General features: G+C 45.5%; 1 protein-coding gene across 5 annotated transcripts in view; it reads left to right on the forward strand.

Moving 5' to 3' along the window:
• The window catches only part of Madm (MLF1-adaptor molecule), a 274,209-nt gene that overhangs the window by 12,127 nt on the left and 236,854 nt on the right, over positions 1-25,228 (forward strand). The gene's annotated exons all lie outside the window — the stretch shown is intronic.

Here is a 25,228-nt window from a genome sequence, read left to right on the forward strand (position 1 = left end):
CTACCTCTGCACTTTTATTTGTAATAGTCCTAGCAATGAAACCTAATGTTCTGTTAGCTCTGTTTCTGGTGCTAATACACTATTTCCTGGATTTAAGGTCAGGACTCACTAGAACTACCAGGTTTCTCGCACTCAGTTTTCTCAGAAAAGGTGTTCTGAGGTATACTTGCTTTCTGGGTTATGTAAACCTACGTTTAACACGCTGCACTTTGAGATATTAAAGTCTTTGCCATTTGATCGACCATCTGAACAATTTGTTAAGATCTTTCAGTATCTCTGCCTCTTCTCCTGACCTAATTTGGCATCCTGTTTTAGTGTTGTCCGCAAATGTACAAACATCACTACTGATCCCATTGTCCAAGGGACCACTAACAGAAATCTAGTGAGAGTTAGTGGATGCTTAGTGATTATGTACTGTGTTTAAGTGGTCACCAGGAACAGCAATCCATAAGTACGGGTAATGTGAGAAGGGTTTGGTAACGAGTGAGTTTCCCCACTGTAGCTTGACTCCACTTAATCCCCCTCAGGAACGTGGACCCAGAATGGAATGACTCAGACTGTTGTTACTTCGTACAGAGTGAATCGGAGTGTTTTTTTTTTTTTTTTTTTTTTTTTTTTTCTCTTTTTTTCCCTCAACATTACCACGAAATGCCTGGGTCATTTAACATGGAAGTTTTAGATGGTAGCGGTGATCTCTATATTATTTATTAAATTGATTTATTTTATTATTATACACACACACATATATATATATATATATTTCGAGTAATTTGGGTTTATGTACTTTGATTCTCTCGCTCTCCCACCCCTCCCCCCTCTCTCTCTCGGAATCTCGGAATCTCAAAATCTCGAAATCTTAAAATCTCCCGTCAACAGTAATCATATTCATCACTCAGTCTTGTGTCTTACAAGAGTGAAAAATCCCTAGCGAATTTTCAAATGTAATCAAGGTCTTATTTTAGGCCTTTAGTTATCATTGTCTTGGAATTCTTCTCATGTGGAACTTGTCATGAAGAACTTTGACCTTGAGCAGTTACAATTCGAAAACTTGGATATGTTTACTCTTAATAGTGGACGGTATGTCGCACAATGACACATTAATATGTTTAATAAATTGCACCGAAGTAATTGTTACTAGTGTCAATATAATATAATATAATGGAGCGAGATAGGGAAGTTTGGAAGAGTAGCGTGGCATAAGTTGCCGCAGTCATTTAAGCCACAAAAGATGGGTGAGTCCTTTGGATGGCAGGTGTCCCGTCGCTTTGGGTGGACAGACCGACATGATGGAGAAGGGTGAGATACTGTGGAGGGAAAGGCCGAAGAAGTAACCGGCCAGGTAGGAATTCCCGAAGAGGTGGCCGGGAGGCCCCGTGGCCGGCACCGACTCCTGGAGTTGGATCACACTAGGCTATTTTTCCGCCGACTGTTGGAGCAAATTTGCAGCCCGAAGCTTTCGGGAAGTAATCTGATATCCTGGAGGAATATAAATTCAGCATATCAAATTATATTCTATGTGTTTTTGTTGAGAGAACAAAATATTTTGCCTTAGTGATTTTACGGCGGAAAACGTTGTGGGGGTGGGTGGTACCGCCGATTAGTCGGAGGTTTGATGGATATATCCGAGCGTGATAACCACTTTAGGCTGCTTCTGGATCCATAGATTTCCCTGATGGTGGAGTACGACCGGACAAGGCATTTGCTGGACCGCATTTACCTAGATCAACATCTACTTAGTCACCTGCTATTCTCAATTGGCTCGGGTGGTATGGGCACATGATGGAGTGTGTTGGGAGCCTGAGGGTGCTGAAAATGGAAACCAGACGGAATGAAGAGAGACGGAACGAGGCCAGGAGGGAGGGTTCCTGGATGCAGGACTCGCAGTAATGGTTATAAACTGGACAAATTTAGATTTATAAAGGAAATAGCCAAGAATTGGTTTACTAATAGGGTGGTCGACGAATGGAATAAACTTAGTAACCATGTAGTAAGCGCTGAAAGTTAGTTGTTTTAAGAAACTATTAGACAACTTCATGGATGGGGATGACAGGTGGTGATGGATATGGAGCTGCATAATGTAGGCCTTATGGTCTCTTGCAGTCACCTTCATTCTTATGTTCAGGCGGTTGGAGGTGAGGAGGAGGAGGAGGAGGGCAAAACGAGATGGAGGAAACCTACCCGCTATGGCGCCCCCTGACGGGAGAATCTTAAATTAATTTATGTAGAACGGAAATCTTTTCTGTGTTATATTGGTGGGGAGGTTGAGATGTTTGGCCCATGCAATTGGAAGCCATTATATTTCTCTCTCTCTCTCTCTCTCTCTCTCTCTCTCTCTCTTCTCTCTCTCTCCTGGGGATAAGAATGTGTTTAATGCCTGAAGATGTAGGCCTTGTTCACAGTAGCGGTTTTAGTCTCGGTAATTCAAATACAATGCAAGTCAGAGGGGGTGTACACAAACAACCGCGCTCTTTTTCCATGACTATGCGGTAACGACGCTATTTCCGCGCGGTTTAAACCGCTAGTATGACCAGGGCCTTAGCATTCTGTAACATATACCTGACTGGGCATGTGTTATTAACACGAGTGGAGAGTGTTTTCTTTCTTGATCACGGTGTATTCTGTGCAGAACCTAACAGCTTGAGAGTCACATCCACATGCACTTCGGGTTCTTCTTTTTCTTCTTTCTTTTCTTCTTCTTCGTTTAGCATACTTTGTGTATTCACGTGTGCTTTGTGAAACTTATGCATATATATATATATATATATATGCTAAACACCAGTGTTTAGCATACTTTGTGTATTCACGTGTGCTTTGTGAAACTTGCATATATATATATACATTATAAATATATACATATATATATTATATATATATATATTTTTTTTTTCTTTTTAGGGGGGGGCGGACACCCCTCCGGTCCACTTCACCTCTGCCCATTTTCTTTATCTTGCCACTTTCACATAGAGGAGTCCACCTCTTTGGTTGCTATAACGCCCCTAGGGATAGAACCGGTAGTGCCTGGCGCCCATGTAACATGTAACACCCACGGTGACGCCATATTACGTTTCAAGGAACGCCAGGCGCATACATTATGTATTCAGGTGAGGAGGGTGGCGGGGGCGCGGGCTGGCCCCCACAGCCTTGAGTTATGTAAAGCCGTTAAGCTCCTGCAATAGAATCTATACAGTGCGTTACCGAATTGAAGATGAGCGTAAGCGTCCCGTGTCGTGTGTATTTCGTGTGATTTTGAGCTCTACGAACTCTTAAACAGGATTGGGATTCTTGGCCACTCGTCCAGAGTATAATTTTATTTATGTCTTCTTTATTTGTATTATTATTATAATTATTTTCATTATTATCATAATTTTCATTATTATAATTTTTTCATTATTATTATTATTATTTTTTCATTATTATTATCATCATCATTATATGATTTTTGTCATTGTTATTATTATTATTTGAATAGGTGCATTTGAAACCGTGGCTCGTTATTACTGATTTAGTTTTTGTGTGTATTCTTAAACTAAATATAATTTTAGTTCATTTAACTCTACCTACGAGGACGAATAGTGATTCGCCTCGCTAGAGAGTTTCAGGGACAATTCTTGTAATTGACTTCTGACAGTACCTTATGAGGCCTTACGGTGGTATTCTTAAAAAATCTTAACATATATAAATCCTTGGAAGGGAAAGATTAATATAAGAAAAAAAATAAGAATACCACTGTAAGAATCTTACGGTGGTATTCTTAAAAAAAATCTTTCCTTATGTAAATCCTTGGAAGGAAAATATATAAGGAAAAAATAAGAATACCACTGTAAGAATCTTCCGGTGGTATTCTTAAAATAAATCTTTCCTTATATAAATTCTTCCCTTCCAAGGATTTATACAATATAAGGAAAAAAAATAATCTGGAAGAATCTTATGGTGGTATTCTTAAAATAAATATTTCCTTGTATAAATCTTTCCCTTCCAAGGATTTATATAAGGAAATATCTCTTTAAGAATACCACCGTTAATATTGCCGTATGCTGCATACACACACACATACATACATACGTACATATATACATACATATATACATAAATATACCAAGGGCTCTTTCCCCCTTACAAGGGAGGTAGCCAAATCCAAAAGGCATAATTCCATTCCCACCCATTTCATCCTCACCCACTCCACTCCCATCCCTCTCATCTTGGCTCCTCCTAGATGACGGGCCATCCCTGCATCTCCCCCATCGCCCTGGGTCAGATGCAATGCAGCAAGACACAATACTTCCACAAGACCTCATCTTCGTTGTATTGTAATTTCGAATATTCCGTTTATTTTGTCAATTGGTCAGCATATATATATATATATATATATATAATATATTATTTCAAATATGCTATGTCCTATGTTAATCGACCTAGGATGAACTCTTCCTCATACGTGCGCGTTAGTTTTTTCCTCAGACATACGCGCATACATACATATACATAACTTGAATCTAGGCAAAACTAGAGGGTAAGTATACATACATACGTGCTTAATATACATGTATGCATAAGTACATATATGCATACATGACTTGAATCGAGGTATGGTAATTAGGGATTAGCATGCAAACTCCCACGGTTGTTGCTCCATATGTACATACACACACACACACACACACACACACACACACACACACACACACACACACACACACACACACATATACATACACACACATATACATGCGTACATACATATAATCTGACCTTAACCATCGTCCGAATTAAACAAGTAACATCAGAGATGGGTTGCTCAGGACACGCTGGTTCAGATAGGTGGTATATCGTCATTCTAGGCGTATTTCAACACAGGATATTTTTTGTACCCTTTTTAATTGGCTAGAGAATATATTGATAGACCACCCTCGTAAAGCAGTGTAGTGTCTAGAACGTATCAGATGCTCAAAAAATGTGACTGATATCTGGTTTAAAAAAATATCGCTAATTGGGCATCTTTGTTCATTGTGGAAGGATGGTGCCAACTGAAATTGAATTGACGAGATCCATCACTGTGTTTTGCGGTGACAAAATTTGTTCCTCGTTTGCTACCGAGGTTGTTGTTGTATCGATGCCAAAATTACCTTTAGTGTGGGAATGAATAAGGTTGAAAATTGAGTACATACGGTTTCCTCCTCACTTCTTTGGTTGGCCTATTGTCCCTGTGTGTGTGTGTGTGTGTGTGTGTGTGTGTGTGTGTGTGTGTGTGTGTGTGTGTGTGTGTGTGTGTGTAATGTGTGTATGTGTGTGTGTGTGTGTGTAGGTGTATTTGTGTTTGTGTGTGTGTAATATATATAATATATATATATATATACATATATCCTCTCTCCCTCCTCTCCTCTCTTTCTCTCTCTCTATATATATCTATCTATATCATTCTCTCTCTCATTCTGTGCCCTGTGTTTCAAGCTCGTCCACATCACGTAACGCCACCCTACTTTTCTCCGGATCCGCTTCCCCTCCTTCCTTCCTTCCATCCTCGATCTCCCCTCCTGCTCCCCCCCCCAGGTCTCCGTGCTTTTTCTTCAAAATCCCTCCCCCCCCTGCCTCCTCGTCTCCCCTTTCATCCCCTCCTCTCCTTTTCTTCTCTCCTCTTCTCCTTTTCTCCTGTTCTTCTTTCCTCCCCTCCTCTCTTCTCTCCTCTTTTCTTCTTTTGTTGTCTCTTGTCTCTTCTCTCCTCTCCCCTCCCTTCCCCTCCCATCCCCTCTTCTTACTTTTAATTAACCTAACGTCTCCTCCCCCCTCCCCTCTTCTCTACTACTTATTCCTTTCCCCTCATTTCATCCTCTCCATCCCCTCCTCTCCTCTCTTCCCCTCCTCTCCTCTCTTCCCCTCCTCTCCTCTCTTCCCCTCCTCTCCTCTCTTCCCCTCCTCTCCTCTCTTCCCCTCCCTTCACCTGGCTTCCTCTCTTGTCCCTTTTACTGTTTGGCGCATTTCCCTCTCCTTCCTCTTCCTCCTCCTCCTCCTGCATCTCCTTCTCCACTCTCCTACATTCGTCTTCTTTTCCATCCCCTTTTAACCCTCTTTTTGGCCTCCACGTTATGTTTCCATGTCCTGTAGGCGGTTTTACTTGTATTTGGTCTGCCCTCACCCTCTCCACCCGTCCATCCCTTTCTCGTATTTGTATTCCTCGTAGCCATCCGCTTTCCTCTTTCGCCTCCCTTCCCCCTTCCCCCTTCCCCTTCCCAGCCTTGATCTTGTTATCCTGCCCCTGCAGTTTCTTTCCTCCCATGGCCTTTTTGGGATCTCCCACTAGCCCTGTCCCCTCTTCCTCCTCTTCCTCTTTTTTTCCAGTTCCTTTCCTCTCCCATGTTCTTCATTCATCTCCCCTTGCTTTTCACCTCCGTCTTCATTCTTCTCTTTTCTTTTCATCCTCCTCATCTTCCTTCACCTCTTCCTCCTCCTCTTCCTCCTCCTCCTCCTCCTCCTCTTTTTTCCGGTTCCTCTCCTCTCCTCTCCCCTGTTCTTCATTCATCTCCCCTTGCTCTTCACCTCCGTCTTCCTTCTTCATCTCTTTTCTTTTCATCCTCCTAATCTTCCCTCACCTCTTTTTCCTCCTCCTCCTCTTCCTCCTCCTCCTCTGTTCCCCCGTACATTTTTTTTATCATTAAAACCCCCCGTCTCCTATTTCCACCTTCCTCTCTCCATTTAATCGAACCCCTCAGGCGTTTCCTCCGACCCTCTCGCCTCTTATCCTTCCTCCCGTACCTTCCATGCCCTCCTCCCAGACTCCTCGCATCCCTCACCATCCCATCCCATCCCCGGCCTCTCCCACACCTCCTTTCTCCCCTCCTCCACCTCCCCCCTCCCCTCTTTCCCTCCCAGTTCCTCCCTCCCTTCTATAATCATCTTAGCCGTCCGAACCTCCTTTTTCTCCCTCACCAACAAACACATCCCGTATGCCCATCTTTCCCTCTTCCTTTCCTCCTCCTCCTCATTTCCCTCTTCCTCTTCCCTCTTCCTCCTTCACCTCTTCCATTCTTCCTTTCCCCTTCTTTTCCCATTTCTTTCCTTCCTCTTTTTCTTTCTTCCGTTCTTTCCTCCCTCCCTCTTTCCCATCTTCCCTCCCCCCTCCCTCTTCCCCTTCGTCCTCCCTCCTTCTTTCCTATCTTCCCTCCTCCCTCCCCCCTCTTCCCCATCCTCCCTCATCCCTCATCCCTCCTCCCTCCTCCCTCTTTCCCATCTTCACTCCTCCCTCTCTCTTCCCCATCCTCCCTCCTACCTCCTTCCTCCTTCCTCTCTCTCTTTCCCATTCTCCCTCGCGGTTGCGAGCTTCGTTGGCTCTCCGCGTCCCGACCACACCACACCACGTCGCGCGTTCTTTCCCCGTCTTGTTTAAGTTCGTCTCTTTGTCACCGATGTTCACCCCCCCACCTCCCCTAAAGAAAAAAAAGACCTTCATCTACAGCATCCCCCACCTTCTCCCTATTGTACTTACTTTTCTCCTCCTCCTCCTTCCACCCTCTCCCAACCCTTCTACTCGTTCCTTTTCTGCTTTTCCATTATCCTCACCCACTCTTTCTACAATCAGCCGTTTTTTCATACATAGAGCAGGTGTGTGATGTACATATATATATATATATATATGTATATGTATATATATGTATATATATGTATATATATGTATATGTATATATATATGTGTATATATATGTATATATATATATGTGTATATGTATGATTATATATATATATATATGTGTGTGTGTGTGTGTGTGTGTGTTTCCACGCCTCATCTCTTCCTAGACTTCCAACTCGCGTTTCTTTGCTGTTGTTCTCAGAGGCCTCGTCCTTCCTCGACCACTCCTCACCCTCCTGTTGTGGTCCTTCGATCAACTTTCCTCCTCCTCCTCCTCCTCCTCTTCCTCTTCGGTAAACCTTTCTGCGCACATAACCCTCGCGTATCCCCTCCCTTTTTCCCCTCCACCATCCTTACACGTCATCTTGGTCGCCGCCCTCCCTTCCTCCCCCTCTTCCTCCCCCTCCCTCCTCCTCATTCTCCTCCTCTTCCGTGTTTCTTGGAGGATACTTTCCTACTTCCCCACAGTCTTATCAGTGCTAAGTTTAGATTCCGTTTCTTCCCTCTTTTCTTTTGCCTTTCCCTAAGACCATTTCCCTTCAACTCACTTCCCCCTTACCTACCCGTACTTCTACTCACTTCTCGCGATTTTTTTTTCTGCTGCTCCTCCTCCTCCTCCTCCTCCTCCTCCTCCTCTCCCCGTCCTTTCCAGTTATTCGTTTTCGCTTCATCGGTGCCCATATTTCCTCTCAAAACGGACTTCTGTGTCGTCCTTTATTAACTCCCCGCTATTCCACTCATTCGTGCTCTCCCCTCCTCCTACCCCAACTCGCCTCTCGCTTTCCTTCAGTCTTTTCTCCGATTGCCTTTATCTTCAATCTCAGACTCTCTCTTTCTCTTTCTCAGTCCCTCCCCCCCTCTCTCTCTTTCTCAGTCTCTCCCCTCTCTCTGTCTTCTCTCTCTCTCTCTCTCTCTCTCTCTCTCTCTCTCTCTCTCTCTCTCTCTCTCCTTTCCGATTTTGTCCATAGTTTCTAGACAACTTTCTCTTTCATTTAAGTAAATAGAAAAATGAAATAAAGTAATAACTGTTATTGACAAGCACTGGGACATTTTGACGACTAAGGTGAGGCAACGCGGGAATATTGTCATCGTTGTCTTAATTAATTCGTCGAGCGAATCCACGATAGTTTCAGTGTTCAGTGTTGTGTGGTATTGACAAATTAACCTGGGTCACATGAAGAATTGGCACTCCAATCCGCCGAATATCAACAGTGGAATATATATTAGGTATAGGTTGAATGAGGGTTATGTTTATTGCCATCAACTTTACAACCGAAGAATTGTAAACCCAGGATGGCCCACATGAAGAATTGTCACCCAAGGATAGTCCACATGAAGTTTGCCCAGTCGAAGTCTGGGGGTGACGATTCTTCATATGATCCACTAGCATTTTCAGTTATGGAACCCTTGAAGTATACACGTCTGGAATGCCTCTACCCGTGTCTTTCAGACTCCACTAGCTTCCTGCCCCCACCCCCCACCCGTTCTCGTTCAATTGCCCATATTTCCCCTGTGCATGTATCGCTTGTTTGCAGAAGTATGTCTTCGTGAATATGTACACCCGAGGATGGCCAGGCCGTATGTACTAAAAGGTGTCCCAGCCTTGGATGTTTCGAGGAAGGGTCTTCGAAAAAAGCTTGTTTCCATGGATGCGGTCATGATTGTTTGCTATCTCTTCCGGTGTGAGCAGTGGGCGTTGTCTTAAAGTGGAGGCACGCTAGGCTAGCATGCTACTCGCTTTTGCTACTTCGTTTGAGTAGAAACGACTTCGGTTACAGTATTCTAGGCTTCCGTAATAACATCTCAACAATGTGTCCAACAATCTCTTACGTCGTCGTTCAGCTTTTCACTCTGTGACGCAAGAGTAATTTGACATCTGGAAACATGAAAAACAAAAGATAGTAACCAAAGTCGTTTCTGCCCAAACTGAGTAGCAAAAGCAAGTAGCATGCTAGCGAGAAATGCCTAGTGTGCCGTCACCTTTACAAGACGGTGGGGGGGATGGGGCAATGGTATCACACTCTGCGAGATAGAACTGTTTACGAGTCTCTTATCCTGGGAGGGACGTCTTCGACAGCCGTGAGTGTTACTGTCCGTGCATTAAGGTCGCCGGGCACCCCGTTCTCTCTCTCTCACTCTCTCTCTCTTACCAGTTGTCCCTGTTTACAACTTTCGCATATTTCCATCTTCCCCCTTGTTTCCCTTTGCTTCCCCTTCCTAAATTGTTCCATTCTCCACCTCTCTCCCCATTGATTTCCCCGTTTACTCCATCCCCATTCCTTGTTTTCATCTCTTCTGCACTTCCCAGCCTGTTGTTATTTCCTCAACTCTCTCTCTCTCTCTCTCTCTCTCTCTCTCTCTCTCTCTCTCTCTCTCTCTCCCATTTTGTGGGTCTTCCTAGAAGACTTCTCCATGATCCTACATTTTCCTAACATCCTGACTATTCTTTCCCTTTCTTTGCCAATCTAGCCCCCACTCCCATTCTTCCCCATACCCTCCTATCCTAGCTCCCCCCAATTTTTAATTTTTCTTCCCCAGCCCTGCTCTTTGCCCTGTTTTATTTTTTTTCTCTCATTTTATCCCCCTTCTCCCTTACCCTCTCCCACCCTCCGTGGTTTAATTATAGTTTTCAGAAAATCGTTTTTATACTCTGGTATTCTTCGCCATACTCTTCTTCCCCTCCTTGTGATGCGAGCTGGAACCCCCAAACCCGCCCCCCCATCTTCCTCCTCCTCTTCCTCCTCCTCTTCCTCCTCCTCCTGTAGACCAGATTCCCTACATCACCCAGGCTATTGCTACCCCCACTTCTCGCTCTCCAAAACCTTTGAGGAAATGGTTTCACAATTCCCAGTAGACTTGTATCCATGTTTGAACAAATACGTCCACAATTTATTTTCCAAGTTTACGGTTTACGTACCGACTTCAGTCGTGGAGGGTTGAATGAAATTGCTGACGGTAGATAGAAGGGAAAAAAAAAAGTTGACCACCGCTCACGGGTTGCTTGTTTAAATTGATTGTCAATTCCATCACTACTGGGGAGAGGTGATGAGTGTTCGTACAGCCGATCATCATTGTTGAACTTTTGCATGAACAGGTACGTGATCGATGACGTCATCGATCATGAATATGTTCACATCCTGAGTCTCCGTTCAGATAAACGTTGAATTCGTTTTGGCGTTTGCTGTAACAAAATATATAAAGTACTTCGCATGTGTCCGCTCCTTAAGTTCTATAATACCTGTGCTGTATGTCGCTAAAGTTAAGACTATCCAGTCTTGGGTTTCTTAGTAGAGCATGTCATTATATATATTTTTTACTTGTTCTAAGTTTACTATGACTTGTTGTAAAAGGCTAATTTAGAATAGTCTACATAAATGATGTACAAGGATATATTATGTAAATCGGTGAGTGTACTTTTCCAGTATTGTGTGTGTGTGTGTGTGTGTGTGTGTGTGAGCACGCACGCGCTTGTACGTTCGTTTGTTCGTTCGGTCGGTCGTTCGTGCGAGCCTGATGGCTCTTATGCCTATTCCCTTCCTGCTGCTGCTTTCCTCACCTCGAGTTGGTCTGACGAACTCCCATAGTTCTCACATGTCCCTAAATTTATATTTTCACAACGAATTTCACACGAATACACACACACACACACACACACACACACACACACACACACACACACACATATATATATATATATATATATGTATACATATATATATATATATACACACACACACACACACACACACTCGTGGCGCGTTGGTGGAGTTCCCGGCTGTCACGACGGCGGTCCGGGTTGTAAGGTCACAGTATTACCCATAGATCGGTCATATATGAGCTCTGAGTTCTCTTTCGGGAGGGAAATAGCTGTCGATCAAGAGTCCAACACATGATCCAAGATCATGGTGAATCACACACACGCACGTCATGCGTATTTGAAGAGAGACGGGACCTCACGAGTGTTGGTCCTTGCCGGTATACTACAATTGGATAATTACAATCACAGCTTGATGTGATAATTGGAGAGAGAAAGGAACCTATAACTGTTGTTTCTTTCTCGTGTACAGCAATTAGGCGCGCGCGCACACACACACACACACACACACACACACACACACACACACACACACACACACACACACACACACACACACACACACAAGGAGGGTTTTAAGAGGTCATGAGAACAGAACAAGGAAGGCTACATTTCCAAAGGATGTGAAGAAGTAGTTTCCATATATATGGATAAATGCTTGGAATGGCTTAGTATATGTAGCCCTGGCTGAAACAATGCATGATTAAAAATGTAAATACGATCGTGGGAAATCAAGGATATAGATTAAATTGGAACTGTACATGAATTTTAGGTATGATAAATTGGAATAGGAGACGAGACCCAATGAGCCCTTTCTTGCGTACTTCAAGTAGGTACACACACACAGACACATGCAAAAACACACACACTCACTTGCACACACACACACACACACACACACACACACACACACACACACACACACACACATTCTTGCTTGGGGTGATCCGTCGGTGATCGACGACAACAGTGCCTCGGTGAGGCGAGTTGTGATGAGTGAAGTTGGGTGGTGATATAGAGATGTTTGTCAGTGTCAGCGGAGGTGACTGTGGAACCTAATTTTTTACCCACATGTCCTTCCACACTCCGGGCATGTCAGATCTGAATAAGGTGGAGGAGTTCTATTGTTGAACTGATGTCTCGTGCTTGGTTGTGCGAAGACTCAAAGATGTTTGACCCCTTGCAAGCACTTTGTACGCCAAGGGGCGCGACCAGAGGCGATGGTTTCGAGACCAGTTGGTGCGATGCTACACCTTTTGAGTGTGGTTTTTGGCTGGTCTTTATAAAAAAAATTATGTCTCCCCCTGCATTGCGACGCGCATCAGGTAGTTGCCCATAAGTAATTTGTCGGAGATGGCTGTTCTCGGGCATGCGGATGGCGTGACCCACCCATTGCAGCTGACAGTGTTTCAACCCTTGAGATATGTGCACGTTGCAGGACCTCCTCTCTCTCTCTCTCTCTCTCTCTCTCTCTCTCTCTCTCACACACACACACACACACACACACACACACACACACACACACACACACACACACACACTATTTCTACACCGTGTACAGACAACTCATGGACCACGGAGTTTCACAAGTTGACCATCAACCGGAAACTAGTGGGAGTATGTACATTATGTGGTCTCCAGCAGGCTAAATAATAGTATTTCATAAGTATATGTGATGCAATAGGTTGAGAACGCTCCAGTCCATTCTGCCTTCAGGCCGGATGGTAAGCCTTCCCGTTCCCTCACCCCCACCACCACTGCCTCCCACTGGCTGCTGCCTTGCCCCCTAGACCTCCCCCACCTCCTCTCGACACCCCTCCAGTTGGGTCGTTGGGGACGCCAGTGGTAGATAGATCTCGCTTCTCGCGGCGTCCGCCGTTTAGGCCTAGTTGTCGGTGGCCCTTCTGGAGAGAGAGAGAGAAGACCACAAGTGTGGTTGGAGACTAGGAGGGCATGCGCGGGTACAGGGTCGTGGCTTTCTGGACTGAAAGGGGCATCATTAGCCAAAAGAAAGCTGTCTGTGAGCATGTCTCTTGAAAATCCCCTTTATAATTGCAGAATATCTTCTGAAGTTTAAATGAGATATCCTAGCGATGACAGCAATGTGCATTATGTATGTATCGACCTAAAGTAAAAATCAACCGTTTGGAATCCGACATTCCCGCCTACGCGTTGACGCATGCGCATACCAAGTGCTTGGCTCTTTCCTCCGACTCTTGTTTTGTTTGAATTGGGGCTCGTGTGACCTGACATTTTTTCTTCTTCTTGCTCTTCTTCTTCTTCGTCTTCTTCTTGTATCAATAAGCACTGGGGGCGCAGGGTTGCCTCAGGCCCTCGTAGTACCCCGGGTATATTGAATGTGTTCAAATGATGTGAAATACGCCATGAGCGGAATGGAATCTGGTGGCAGGGCAAAGGAAAGTTCCGTCATCCACAGTGTAATTGTTGTGAGATGTAGTTAACCAGTGCTTTTATCTTTATGGATAATCTCCACAACCCCCCCCCCCCCAAAAAAAAAAAAATCCAAGCTTTGAAATGGCGCACAGGCGAGGTGCTAATGGATTTGCGGCAGCCAGTTCTAACCAGGTGTTTAACAACACCGGCACTAACTCTAGATAATGTTGGTGGGTTTGATAGTTCTGCCTTTGTGCATGAAGTGCCTGGGCAGGTGACGGTCACTGTCGTCGCGATGGACTTCCTACTCGCTTTATGCAGGCGCCCCTCTCTCTCTCTCTCTCTCTCTCTCTCTCTCTCTCTCTCTCTCTCTCTCTCTCTCTCTCTCTCTCTCTCTCTCTCTCTCTCCTCTCTCTCTCTCTCTCTCCTCTCTCTCTCCTCTCTCTCTCTCTCTCTCTCTCTCTCTCTCTCTCTCTCTCTCTCTCTCTCTCTCTCTCTCATTCCGGAACAATACTCCCACGCAGCATCGCATAACACACTGAGAGACACCAGGTGGCCCACCCTCATGTTACACTAAACGCTATGGTAGCCTGGGCAAGTGGTAGTTACTCGGGTGTTTCTTAGGTACAACACAACTGAACCCATACAACTGTGTTCTCTCCATATGTTCCCTCTATCTCCACTTGCCCTCTTGTGTTCTTCAGTCCGGCTCTTTCCCTCGCTGTTCCCAGGCGCTTTGTCCCCACGTCCCGCATTTAATCTTATTCTCTTTTCCTCTCGTCTCGGTACCGCTCTATCATCGACCCCTCTCACATGACCTCCTCCATCCTCTTCCTCTTTTTCTTCCTTGCCTCTTCCTTCTCCCCCTCCTCCTATTCGTACTCCTTCTTCCGTTCTTCTCCTTCCTTCTTTATCTATTCCTCCTCCTCCTCGCCTTCCTCAACGTTCTTCTCCCCTCCCTCCTCTCCCACTTACTCTTTCCTTATGTTACTTAACGGCTTCCTCTTCATCGTCATCATCATTAACGTCCTTATTTGCTCAACTTCCTTTTCTCACCCTTCTCTTGCCCCCAATTTTCCTCACTCCCACCCACCACCTACTCCCCCCTGCACCCACATCCCTCCCTTCCTGTCTCCCTTTCTCCCAGTCTCCCACCTTCCTCTTCACCACTTCCCCATTTTTCGTTCTCTCGCACCCCCTCCCCTTGTGCTCTCCCTTTCTCCCTTTCTTCCTCGTTTCACCCCCATCCCTCTTCCCCTTCTCCAACCTCGTACCTTGTCCTTTTACCTTCCCCAACCTTCTGTGTTTCTCTTCCCTTTCCCCCGAAACCCTTACTTGATTTCCTTCCACTTTCCCGTTCCTTCCTCGACCCCTTGCTGTCCCTCATTCCTCCCCTTCCTCTCTTCCTCTTTCCCCCCTGTTTCCCCTTTCTATTTCCCCTCTTTCCTCTCCCTCCTTCATCTACCTCCTTTCCCCTCCCTCTTTCCCTCTCTCACTAATGTTCGTCTTTCACTTTGGCTTCTGCACCAGTCTCCTTCCACATGTGTCTCAGCCACTAACCCCCCACCCTCCCCCCCTTGTGTATCGTTCTATTGGGATGGATTACCCCTCCCCCCACGTCCCCTATGTAAGCCTTTCCTGTCCATCATATTTTCTTCGTTCTCTTCCCCTCGTGGGCTCTCTCTCTTTCCCTCTCTCTTTCTCTCTTTCTTTCTCTCTCTCTCTCTCTTTCTCTCTCTTTTTCTCTCTCTCTGTGTGTGTGTGTGTGGGTGGGTGAACGGGTGCGTTCGTACGTGTGTGGGTGTTTGTTTTCTTGTGTGTGTGTGTGCCCAGCTGTCTTTTGGCCTATAAAGACCCACACTCCCCCCTCCCTCCATCCCTCCTTCCCTCCTCCCCACCTCCCCTCCTCCCCATGGCATTGCGTTTCCTTCTTCCCCCCACTGTAATCATACTGAAGTCCCACTGCACCCCATTCCTCCCCCCTTCCCCCCGGACACCTCCCACCTCACCCTACCGCCTGCCTCCCCCGCCCCCCTCCCCTCACGTCCTTATCACTCTGCCTGCATTCCCAGCCATTGGGTTTCCACGCGAACCCCCCCCCTCTCTCTCTCTCTCTCTCTCTCTCTCTCTCTCTCTCTCTCTCTCTCTCTCTCTCTCTCCCTCTTTCGTCAGAGCCTCCTTGTCCAACTCTACTTTTCTTTGCTCCTTATCCTTTCTTGTTCTAATTATTTCAGTTTCCCGTCTTTTCCTCCCTCCTCTTCTTTTCCGTTCCCGCCCGGCCTCTCATTCTCTCCTCCCGTCTCCTCGCCTCCTTTCCCGTCTTTTTCCTTCCTCTTACCAGTCATTCCCCTCCTCTCCCGTCTTCTCCCTTCCTCCCTCCCGTCTCCCCTTACTTTCACGTCTCCTGTACCCACTCCTCTCCAGGTCTTTCCCATTGCCTCCCCTCTTTCCCCTTCCCCTCGTCTCACAACTTTCCCCGTCCTTCCCTCTCCTCTCTCTACTCTCCTCTCCCCTCTTCCTCTCCCCTCTCTCTCCTCTCCTCTCCTCTCCTCTCTTCCTCTCTCCTACCATTCTCTCCCCTATCCTTCCCTCACTATCCTCATTCCCCGAGCCCTCCAAGTTCAGAGAACTTTGCCGCTTAGTACACATTTCCCTTCATATGTCACACACACACACACACACACACACACACACACACACACACACACACACACACACACACACACACACACGCACGCACACGCGCGCTTACAAGTTTCTACATTACGTACCTATTTATCATTTGCTACAGGTTCTCACCGCTTTTCTTCTCATTCTTCTTCTTTCTCTTCTTCCCCTCCTCCTCGTCATCCTCATCTTCATCCTCATCCTCCTTCGTTCCCTAGAAATTTACTGACATATTCTTACCGTGACCGCGATGTTGATCCTTGCTCTTTTTCTTTCTCCATCCTCCTCTTTTTTTTTACCTCTTCACGCACACATCCCTCCTCTCCCTCCTCGCCTCTCTCTGCTCCTCTTTAGTATATCATCTCCGTCCCTTCTTCCACATTCCTCTCCTCTTTTGACCCCTGCTTCCCCATTCTCCCCTTTTTTTCTTCCCCACTCCTCCTCACCCCCATCCTCCCCTCACCCCCATCCTCCCCTCACCCCCATCCTCCCCTCACCCCCATCCTCCCCTCACCCCCATCCTCCCCTCACACCCATCCTCCCCTCACACCCATCCTCCCCTCACCCCCATCCTCCCCTCACCCCCATCCTCCCCTCATCCCCATCCCCCTTCACCCCCTTCTTCATCTGCTCCCTTCTCTCTTTTTTTCTTCGTAAACTTTCTTCCCTAATTTCCCTCATCCATCCTTTTCTTTAATTTCCTCTCGCCCTCCCCTCCCCTCCTCTCCTATCTCCTCCACTCTACTATCTCTTCCTCTCTTTATTCCTTGTCTTCTCACCCACACTCCCCCTCTCTTCCCTCTTTCCTTATCCTTTTCCACCTCTCTCCTCCCTCTCTCCTTTTCCCCCCACTACCTCTCGCCTCCCTTTCACTTCACCACTTACCCACCCTCCCTTCTTCATATCCCTCCCCTCCTCATCCTGCTCCCCCTCTCTTCGCCACTCCCCTACCCTTCCTAACCCCCTCCTTCCCAGTTCTTCCCCCCTCCCCTCTCTTCCCTCTCTCCTGGCCCCCTTGCTTTTCATCCCCTCCCACTCCTTCCCGATCCCTTTCCCCCTCCCCGCTCCCCTCCCCCTCCCCACTCCCCCTCCTTTCCCTATCCCCGCTCCCCCTTCTTTCCCGCTCCTCCTTTCCCCCTCCCGACTCCCCTTTCTTTCCCCCTCCCCGCTCCCCCTCATTCACCTTCCCCCTCCCCGCTCCCCCTCATTCACCTTCCCCCTCCCCGCTCCCCCTTCTTTCCCCCTCCCCGCTCCCCTTCTTCCCCCCTCGCCGCTTTTTACCCCACCTTTTCTTCCCCTTTTTCATCTATGTCTTTCCTTTCATATTTCCTTCCCCTCCCTTTCCTTTCCTTGCCTGGTCTTTCTTCGTCTCTCCTTCCTCTCTCCTTTCATATTTCTCTTCCTTCCTCTTCCTTATTTTCATATTTCCTTCCCTTTCCTTTCCTCGCTTGACAATTCATCTTCTCTTCCTTCTTCTCTCCTTTCATATTTCTTTTCCTTCCTCTTCTCTATTTTCACATTTCCTTCCCTTTCCTTTCCTCGCCTGACCTTTCATCTTCTCTTCCTCTCTTCTCTCCCTTTTCCATTTCCTCCCTTCCGCCAGCTCCCGTCCCGTCCCCAACCTAAGGGCCCCTAGTTCCATACTTCCCCTTTGTGTATATATATTGTACTTTCCCTCCCCCGTGCCACGCCTTGATGTCACACCCCATGACATAGGAATTTCCTCGTTTATTCTTCAGTCCACCTCCGTTCTCGTGGGGTCCGTTTCATCCCATATCTTCCGTTTCTTCCCCTGTCGTCCTCTCTTTCTCTTTATTTCCTTTTCTTCGCCTTCCCTTTCTTCGCTCCTCTTTGATTGATGGGCCACTTGCCTCCCCGTGTCATTACTTCGGTGTCGCCGCCGTCTGTCCTTCCCCTCTCCAGGCACGTAGGCCATGGTCGACCATATTACGTGACCATTGCGTCCCTCGTCATTCCCCCTCCTCCTTATCATCCCTCCCCCCATCCCCCCCTTCCTCCCTCCCTCCCCCCCTCTTCCTTCTTGTTGACCTGTTCTCATTGGAACCCAGGCACCCGTCAATAGCCAATCTCCTGTTATCCGCGTTTTCATTCTTTCGATTGTTTTCGTATGTTTGTTTTTTTGTCATTTCTGAATTCTTAATGTCACTATTTCGTGCGACCTACATTTTTTTCGACATTTAGTCGTGTATTTATTTATTTGTTTCTTTTCTTGATGCCAGTTTTTCATGCGACTTCCATGGTGCAAACACCACTTACCTACACACATTTAGCATCATATTTCCACTCGTTATAGGTGATAGTTTAACTGCTACGCTATTTTGACTTCCACCATTACACTCCCATTGCTCTCCACGTTCTTCATGGACATAACCCACAGCCACCCTTATCGTCTACATATTTATCGATTCCGTCCTACTTTTGCCGCGGGAACTAACAGCCACTTCTCTAGACTCTAGTGTCCGACTCTAGTCTAGTGGTTCTCAACTTGTGGTTCAATAGACCTTTTGGTGGACACTTAATCCATCAGGACCACGAGCCAGAAGTTAGTTAGTGGGTGCTTAGTGATTTTATTCAGTGTTGAAGTTGTCTTCTCTGGGAGGATAAACAACAGCAATTCATAAGTGTGAGCATACGTGAGACAACAGGTCTGGTCTGTAGCGCCTGTAGTGTCCACGCGTACGTGATTCAGCGCACGTTTCTGCCTTCGTTTTCCCATGTCTCTGAATTTCCCTCTGCGTTCCGTTCATCCCCACAGTATCGTCAATATCGTCATATTCCTCAGATGTTGCGATGAGAGGGTTGATTAAAAGTTGAAGACGTTTCCGATACATTGAAAGAGGCTTTGATAATTAGACCCGTGGTTGATGACACAGTCATTATTCCAAAGAGGTTCTGCGGTGTGATATTCACACTTATTGGGTGGGAAGACTATACAGAATACATTGTATTTACCATGGATATAGAATACCTTGAGAAAGACTTGTTCTGCCCTGAAGTAACGGGGACCTATGTTACGAAGAAAACTTTTGTTGTAGTGTGAGTTATGGTTTGATTTTGACAAGAGCCCAGGGGCTCGCTCAGATGTAGTTACCGGAAGGGGGCACCCCCCCCCACACACACACTCTTTGGCCTTATAGGGAAAGGAGGGGGTATGGGATAGTGCCCTCCTGGTTGTACCCATTCATCATCATCATCATTATCATCATCATCATCATCATGATCGTCATCATCATCATCCACACGCATCCTGTACAGAGTGGACTACAATAATTCACTCTCCGTCGTCTCCTCCGTTTTCTTTTTCATTTCCGTCGTCTTCGTCCACTTCTTTTTTTCCACAAACTTTTCCTCCTCATCACCAAACTCTGCTTCTGTCTTGATTGTAGTTAGACATATTTGTGTGACTGAGTTCCTATAGTATTGAAAACTAAAATTAGTTTCGTTGCAACCTGTGTAACTAAACAGAGAGCAGTTTCGTCATTTGTTAAGTCTTAGTTTAAGACAATCGATGACATTCACCGCACATCCGCTCTGCCAATCTCTGAATTTTTCTTTCACCACCTCTTCGGTGCGTTATTGTCCCCCAAGGATAAAGTTTTTTTGGATATTGGTGGCGAAATACTAAGTAAATGTGTATGTGGCTTCATGGGTATGGACGGATATGGCCTCCCTTTGGCATGCCCCAGAAGCGGACCCTCAACCTATACCCCTACCGACCCCCGAGGTAAGAAACTGCCCCACCCCGTGTTAGGCAGAAGACAGGCACGCAGGCAAAGAGCCCCCCCCACATCCCACCCCCATCCCCACCCCCATCCCACGTACCCCCACCCCATTCTCTCGCTATAGAACCGCTATGCACTGAGATCTGGCCGTTAGAGGGCGGACCACTGGGAGTTCCCCTGTGGTTCCACATATAATTATTTTATAGTTCTATCTTATTATATAATTCTATTTTATAATTTTATAATGTTGCCTCATATGATATTATAATTTTTTTGTCACCACCACCACCACTGAGATAAAAATCAAAGCAATGTTTTCTATACAAAGGTTTCGTTTCTTTAAGTGTAGATATGGCATATGTGCATGCGAGAGCGACGTTGCCACTACATCTAATTCTCTCAGGCCCCGCCCCCTCACACTGCATTCAGAAAACATTGCATCCACAACGCACGTTTCTCAGCCATGGATGCCCATATGTGGCACCACCGGGAAATTTCCCTAGCCACGCCTTATCGGCCAATTCTCCTTGCGCTGACTATATCCGTTAGGGTCTACATCTGTACATTTACGTTTAGTTTATTTGTTGCGTTTTATGTTCGCGTTATGTTCAATACTGGTAGTGGTGATGCACAACAAATGGCAATTGGGTTGGTGATATTGGACATGCCTGATGCCTGATTGAATGAGAGGACATCGGTATACTCTTTACAGTTCCTGCTAGGAAACTTATCTTTTACCAATTATCCTCCTCATCTTCCTCCATCATCTTTCAAAGTTCTTCTAATTGGATGGAGATAGAGACACGTATAAATATATATATATATATAATATAATATAATATAAAATTGTGTGTGTGTGTGTCACTGAAAATTATAGTAAGTTTGTAAATCATAAATAGTCCCACAGTCTGAGCAGAAGGGAAGATTAGAAACAGGAAATCTGACTCGTTCTGTCTCGCTGTCGACCCATTTGATTTCTTCCCTTAAGCCAACATGAAGTGAAACGATGGTGTCACATGAAGAATTGTCACCTCATGAGATTCCACGTGAAGAATTGTCACCCCAGAACGCCAAATATCAACAGTGGAATAATGATTAGGTTAGGTTGAATTAGGGTTATGTTTATTGTCAACCAAAGAATCGTAAACCCAGGATGGCCCACATGAAGAATTGTCACCCTAGGACCCGAAGTCTAGAGTGAGAGTTGATTCTTTATGTGATCCGAACGATGTTCACCATTTGGATTGTGATTGTGCTCGAGTTTCTCGCTATATTAAACGTGAAGGCACTACAGAGATGGACGATCGTTTGTTGCTTGCCCTCCAGGGAACTAATTAATTTCCAGTGATCTGCCCTGACCACAGGTAGTGATATTCCTCGTGCAACCTGACACAAGACTTCACAAGATCCTTTGCTAGTATAATTGTCGTGTATTATCTCTCATTTATTATTGTCATATATCTATTATTTATTCATCGTAAGTCTACCCAAGTTCCCTGACTAGTTTAATTATAGTGAATTATTCGTTATTCATTATTGTTATATGTACTTTTAATATAATTCCTTTTTTCTCGTGTGTATTTATCTGCTGCACAACACATTAGTAATGTATAGAACATGTGGTTCTGTTTGTTAATATCTCCGCCGTCTCAAAGGATTACAAAGTTTTTACAAAGGCGGAGCATGCCGACAGGAGACCTTTTGGGCCGTAACTAGGTAGGATGCGAAAAGATATAATAATGATGATAATATAGATAATGATAAATGCATAGGTATAGTTAAATAATAAACAAACAGGTAAATAGTAATAAATTGACATAACTAATAATGAGAATCAAGCAAATAATAAACAGACAAATAATAACAAAACAAACATACATACATATAGTACATACATACATATACCAAGGCTTTTCACCACCCTTACAAGGGGGGTTACCCAAAAAGAAAAAGGCATAAAATCATTCCAACCATTCCATCCCTGAATACACTCCACACCCCTCCACCCTCCCCTCTCATCTCAGCACCACCTGAATGACGGGTCATCCCTAGCACCTTGTCCACTGCCCTGGGTCAGAAGCAGTGTCGCAACACACAGCACATCCAGAGCAAGGCCGGCTTCATTAAATCGGTCGACCCCCCCCCCCCCTCTCCGTCCCCCCCATTGGCATAAAATGAGAAGACGGGGAGAAATCCATTCAGGCTGCATCAAAATTTTCTCACACATACTCCCTCACCCCATCCATTCCACCTCATGGATTACAACATCATTCATATATGACCATTGTCCATTCACCCCCTGTCTTCTGTCCTCTCCCGTCCTTCCTCAACAGACATATCCCTCTTCCCCAAAAAACCCCCGTCACCCCCATCCATCCACCTCATTCCTAGGACGCCCCCTCATGTTCACTTCCTCATCCACAATCTGCCTTCCATACCTCCTTTTACTAGTCTTTCTTCACTCATTCTTTCCATGTGCCCAAACCATCCTAATATTCTTTCTATCAACCCTATCTCCCAGCTCCCTTTCCACCCCCGTTCTCCTCACCACCTCATTTCTCACTCTATCTAGCCTAGTAATAACCCCCATCATACTTCTCAAACACCCCTCATCTCAAAAACACATTCAAACTCCTTCTCCTCCTCTTCTCTTATGTTCCATGTTTTCTGCCCCATACAGTGCTGTTGGCACAATCACTCCTTCATAACAGTCTCCTCTTAGCATCCATTTCCAAATGTCTAATTCCACTCATTACACTTTTTAATCCACCAAGGAGGCATTTACCTCGCTTCTCATCAATTCACATTCTACCTCCCACTTTCACTCCACCTTTTCCTGCCCACATTTGCAAACCTCAAGTATCTAAAACTATCTATCCACTTCGTCCAGTCGCTCTCCCTTAATGCTCAACTTCCAGTCTACTGCCACTTTCACCCCTTGTACATCTCATCACCTTACTTTTACCCACAAAACAACAAATAAATAATATAAAATAAATTAGTCATTGCAGTATCTTGCTTAGGTGTTTATCTTGCACTAAATGTACACTTGCATATAAATGAAAGTGCCACCTTAAAGATTGTATGCTGGTGGCATAATCGGAAGCATGCTGGTTTCGTATTCGCACAGTTATGGTTTCGAATCCCGCACTTCTCTCCGGCGGCTTCGACCGCAGCTACTCAGCGCCTCATGGCGTAAGCTTATCACCTGAGAATTGTTCGCTACTGACCTCGTACGAGTGAGATGAGCAGTGTGTGCAATGTACAAAAAAGCGGTGAAAGCCCAAAGCTATATATGTAAAGACTATGCAGTAGCCTTGAGTTTCACGGACTGGAAACCCGCAGCACCACGGTGGCTGGCAACGTTCCGCAGACCCTCCCCTAGTTCTCATTTCGAATAAACATTGGACTGTTTGTGTGTGTGATTCACCATGGTCTTGGATCGCATGTTGGACTTGTGATCGACAGCTATTTCCCTCCCGGAAGAGAGCTCATATATGACGGATCTATGGGTACTGCTGTGACCTTACACACACACAGCTCCCCCCCCCACGAGAGTTGAAGTAACGACTCGCAGCGCAGCGATACTGAAATTATTTCACCCATGGGCGGGATTCGAACCCGGACCGCCGTAATGGTGGTCGGGAACTCTACCACTGCTTGTATGTGTGTAAAAGTAATAATAATGATTATATTAATGGTAGTAATTGTCGGTTTATTGACTTAACAGTGATACATTGATGCTATACAGTGTGTGTTAATTCTAGGACTAGATTAGATTGAATTGATGATGTGTACTCTGGAGCACGGCTCTTGTAACGGTCAGCCCTCGGCGCTCTGGTGGGGAACGAATTTGTTGTTGTGCCTTGTAGCGTGACGTGGTAGGGGAGTTTGTGTGTGTGTGTGGACTTAAACATCAACACAAGCATGCAGTCATGCAATGGCTGGCGGTGTGGTCTCCTCACTCCGTGGATTTCCTGACCTATCACACGACTCGCGTCATTGCATCTCGCGTGTTCTCCAGGACAACTCGTCCCTCGGTCCTTGAAACGTCGCGTCTGAGTTGAATTGCATCTCCTCATCTCGTGTAGGTGGCTGTAGACAAGTGGTTAGCAACAGGGTGGGGGTGCTGGGACTCCTGGACACAGGGAGTGGGAGGGGACAATGATTCCCTCTGAGTGGGATGGTAACAAGGACAGGGGGACAATGACCTAGGTCGTCCTTGAAGGAGCAACTAACGGTCTTCTGTGAAGATGGTATACGGGTTGTAATTGTCTGTTACTATGGTGGAGTGGCAGATGATATGGTACAACCTCTTAAGAATGTGGTGGAAAAGGTATAATCATCTTGTTCGTTCCAAGACCATTGGTATATCGCATTGTCATGGCTGACGTGTAGTTATTTTTGTATATGTTTTTAATACGTTTCGCTTCCACATGGAATATTGCGTGTTGCATTATTAACATGAATATATTTTCGCTAGGGCACGTTAGTGTGTAATAACTGTCGCCTCGAGTATCACTGGCAACCCGCAGCCTCACTACAACCAGTAACGGTTCCTAGGACCTCCCACAGGTTTCCTTGGAAATATTTATTTTTATCATTATTATTATTATTATTATTATTATTATTATTATTTTTTTTTTTTTTTTTTTTTTTTTTTTTTTAGTGCGTGTTTGCTTGCATATGTGCGTGCCAGTGTTATATCCTCCATTCTCAACTGTGCATCACAATGAGTTTTAATTCTGTAAGTGCAACAGCAATGGCAAACAAAGTATTATCTATATGTTATACAATTGATGGTTACTGACAAGTCTATCAATTGGAACACCAATTGGACGGAGCCTGTTATAGTACGATGTTTCGTTGGTTAGAGCTGTATACAAGAATTTTTTTTTTCATTTCTATAAACAAAGATCATAACATACAAAATGGAGCACTGAGATCAGAGTTAATTGTAGTTTTCTTGTGCATGGACCAAAGGGTCTCTTTGTGTTCCTCTGCTTTATCATTGAACTTCGTCTAAGCTGCCACAACTACACACGCACTCCAGAGGTGGGTTTAATCACAGCTAAGAGTCTCGTGGTGTAAGCTCTTTTGTAACCTATTAACCATCTGCATGTAACCGACCTCCCAAATGTTCCGTCAAGTGGCCTATTGTATGTATTTTTTCTGAGCTATAGATGTCAGTGAATTTTATTTACGTAAGTG

Source organism: Oratosquilla oratoria, chromosome 44 (genome assembly GCF_046742065.1).
Source record: "Oratosquilla oratoria isolate Oo_2021 chromosome 44, ASM4674206v1, whole genome shotgun sequence".
NCBI classification, from domain to species: Eukaryota; Metazoa; Arthropoda; class Malacostraca; order Stomatopoda; family Squillidae; genus Oratosquilla; species Oratosquilla oratoria.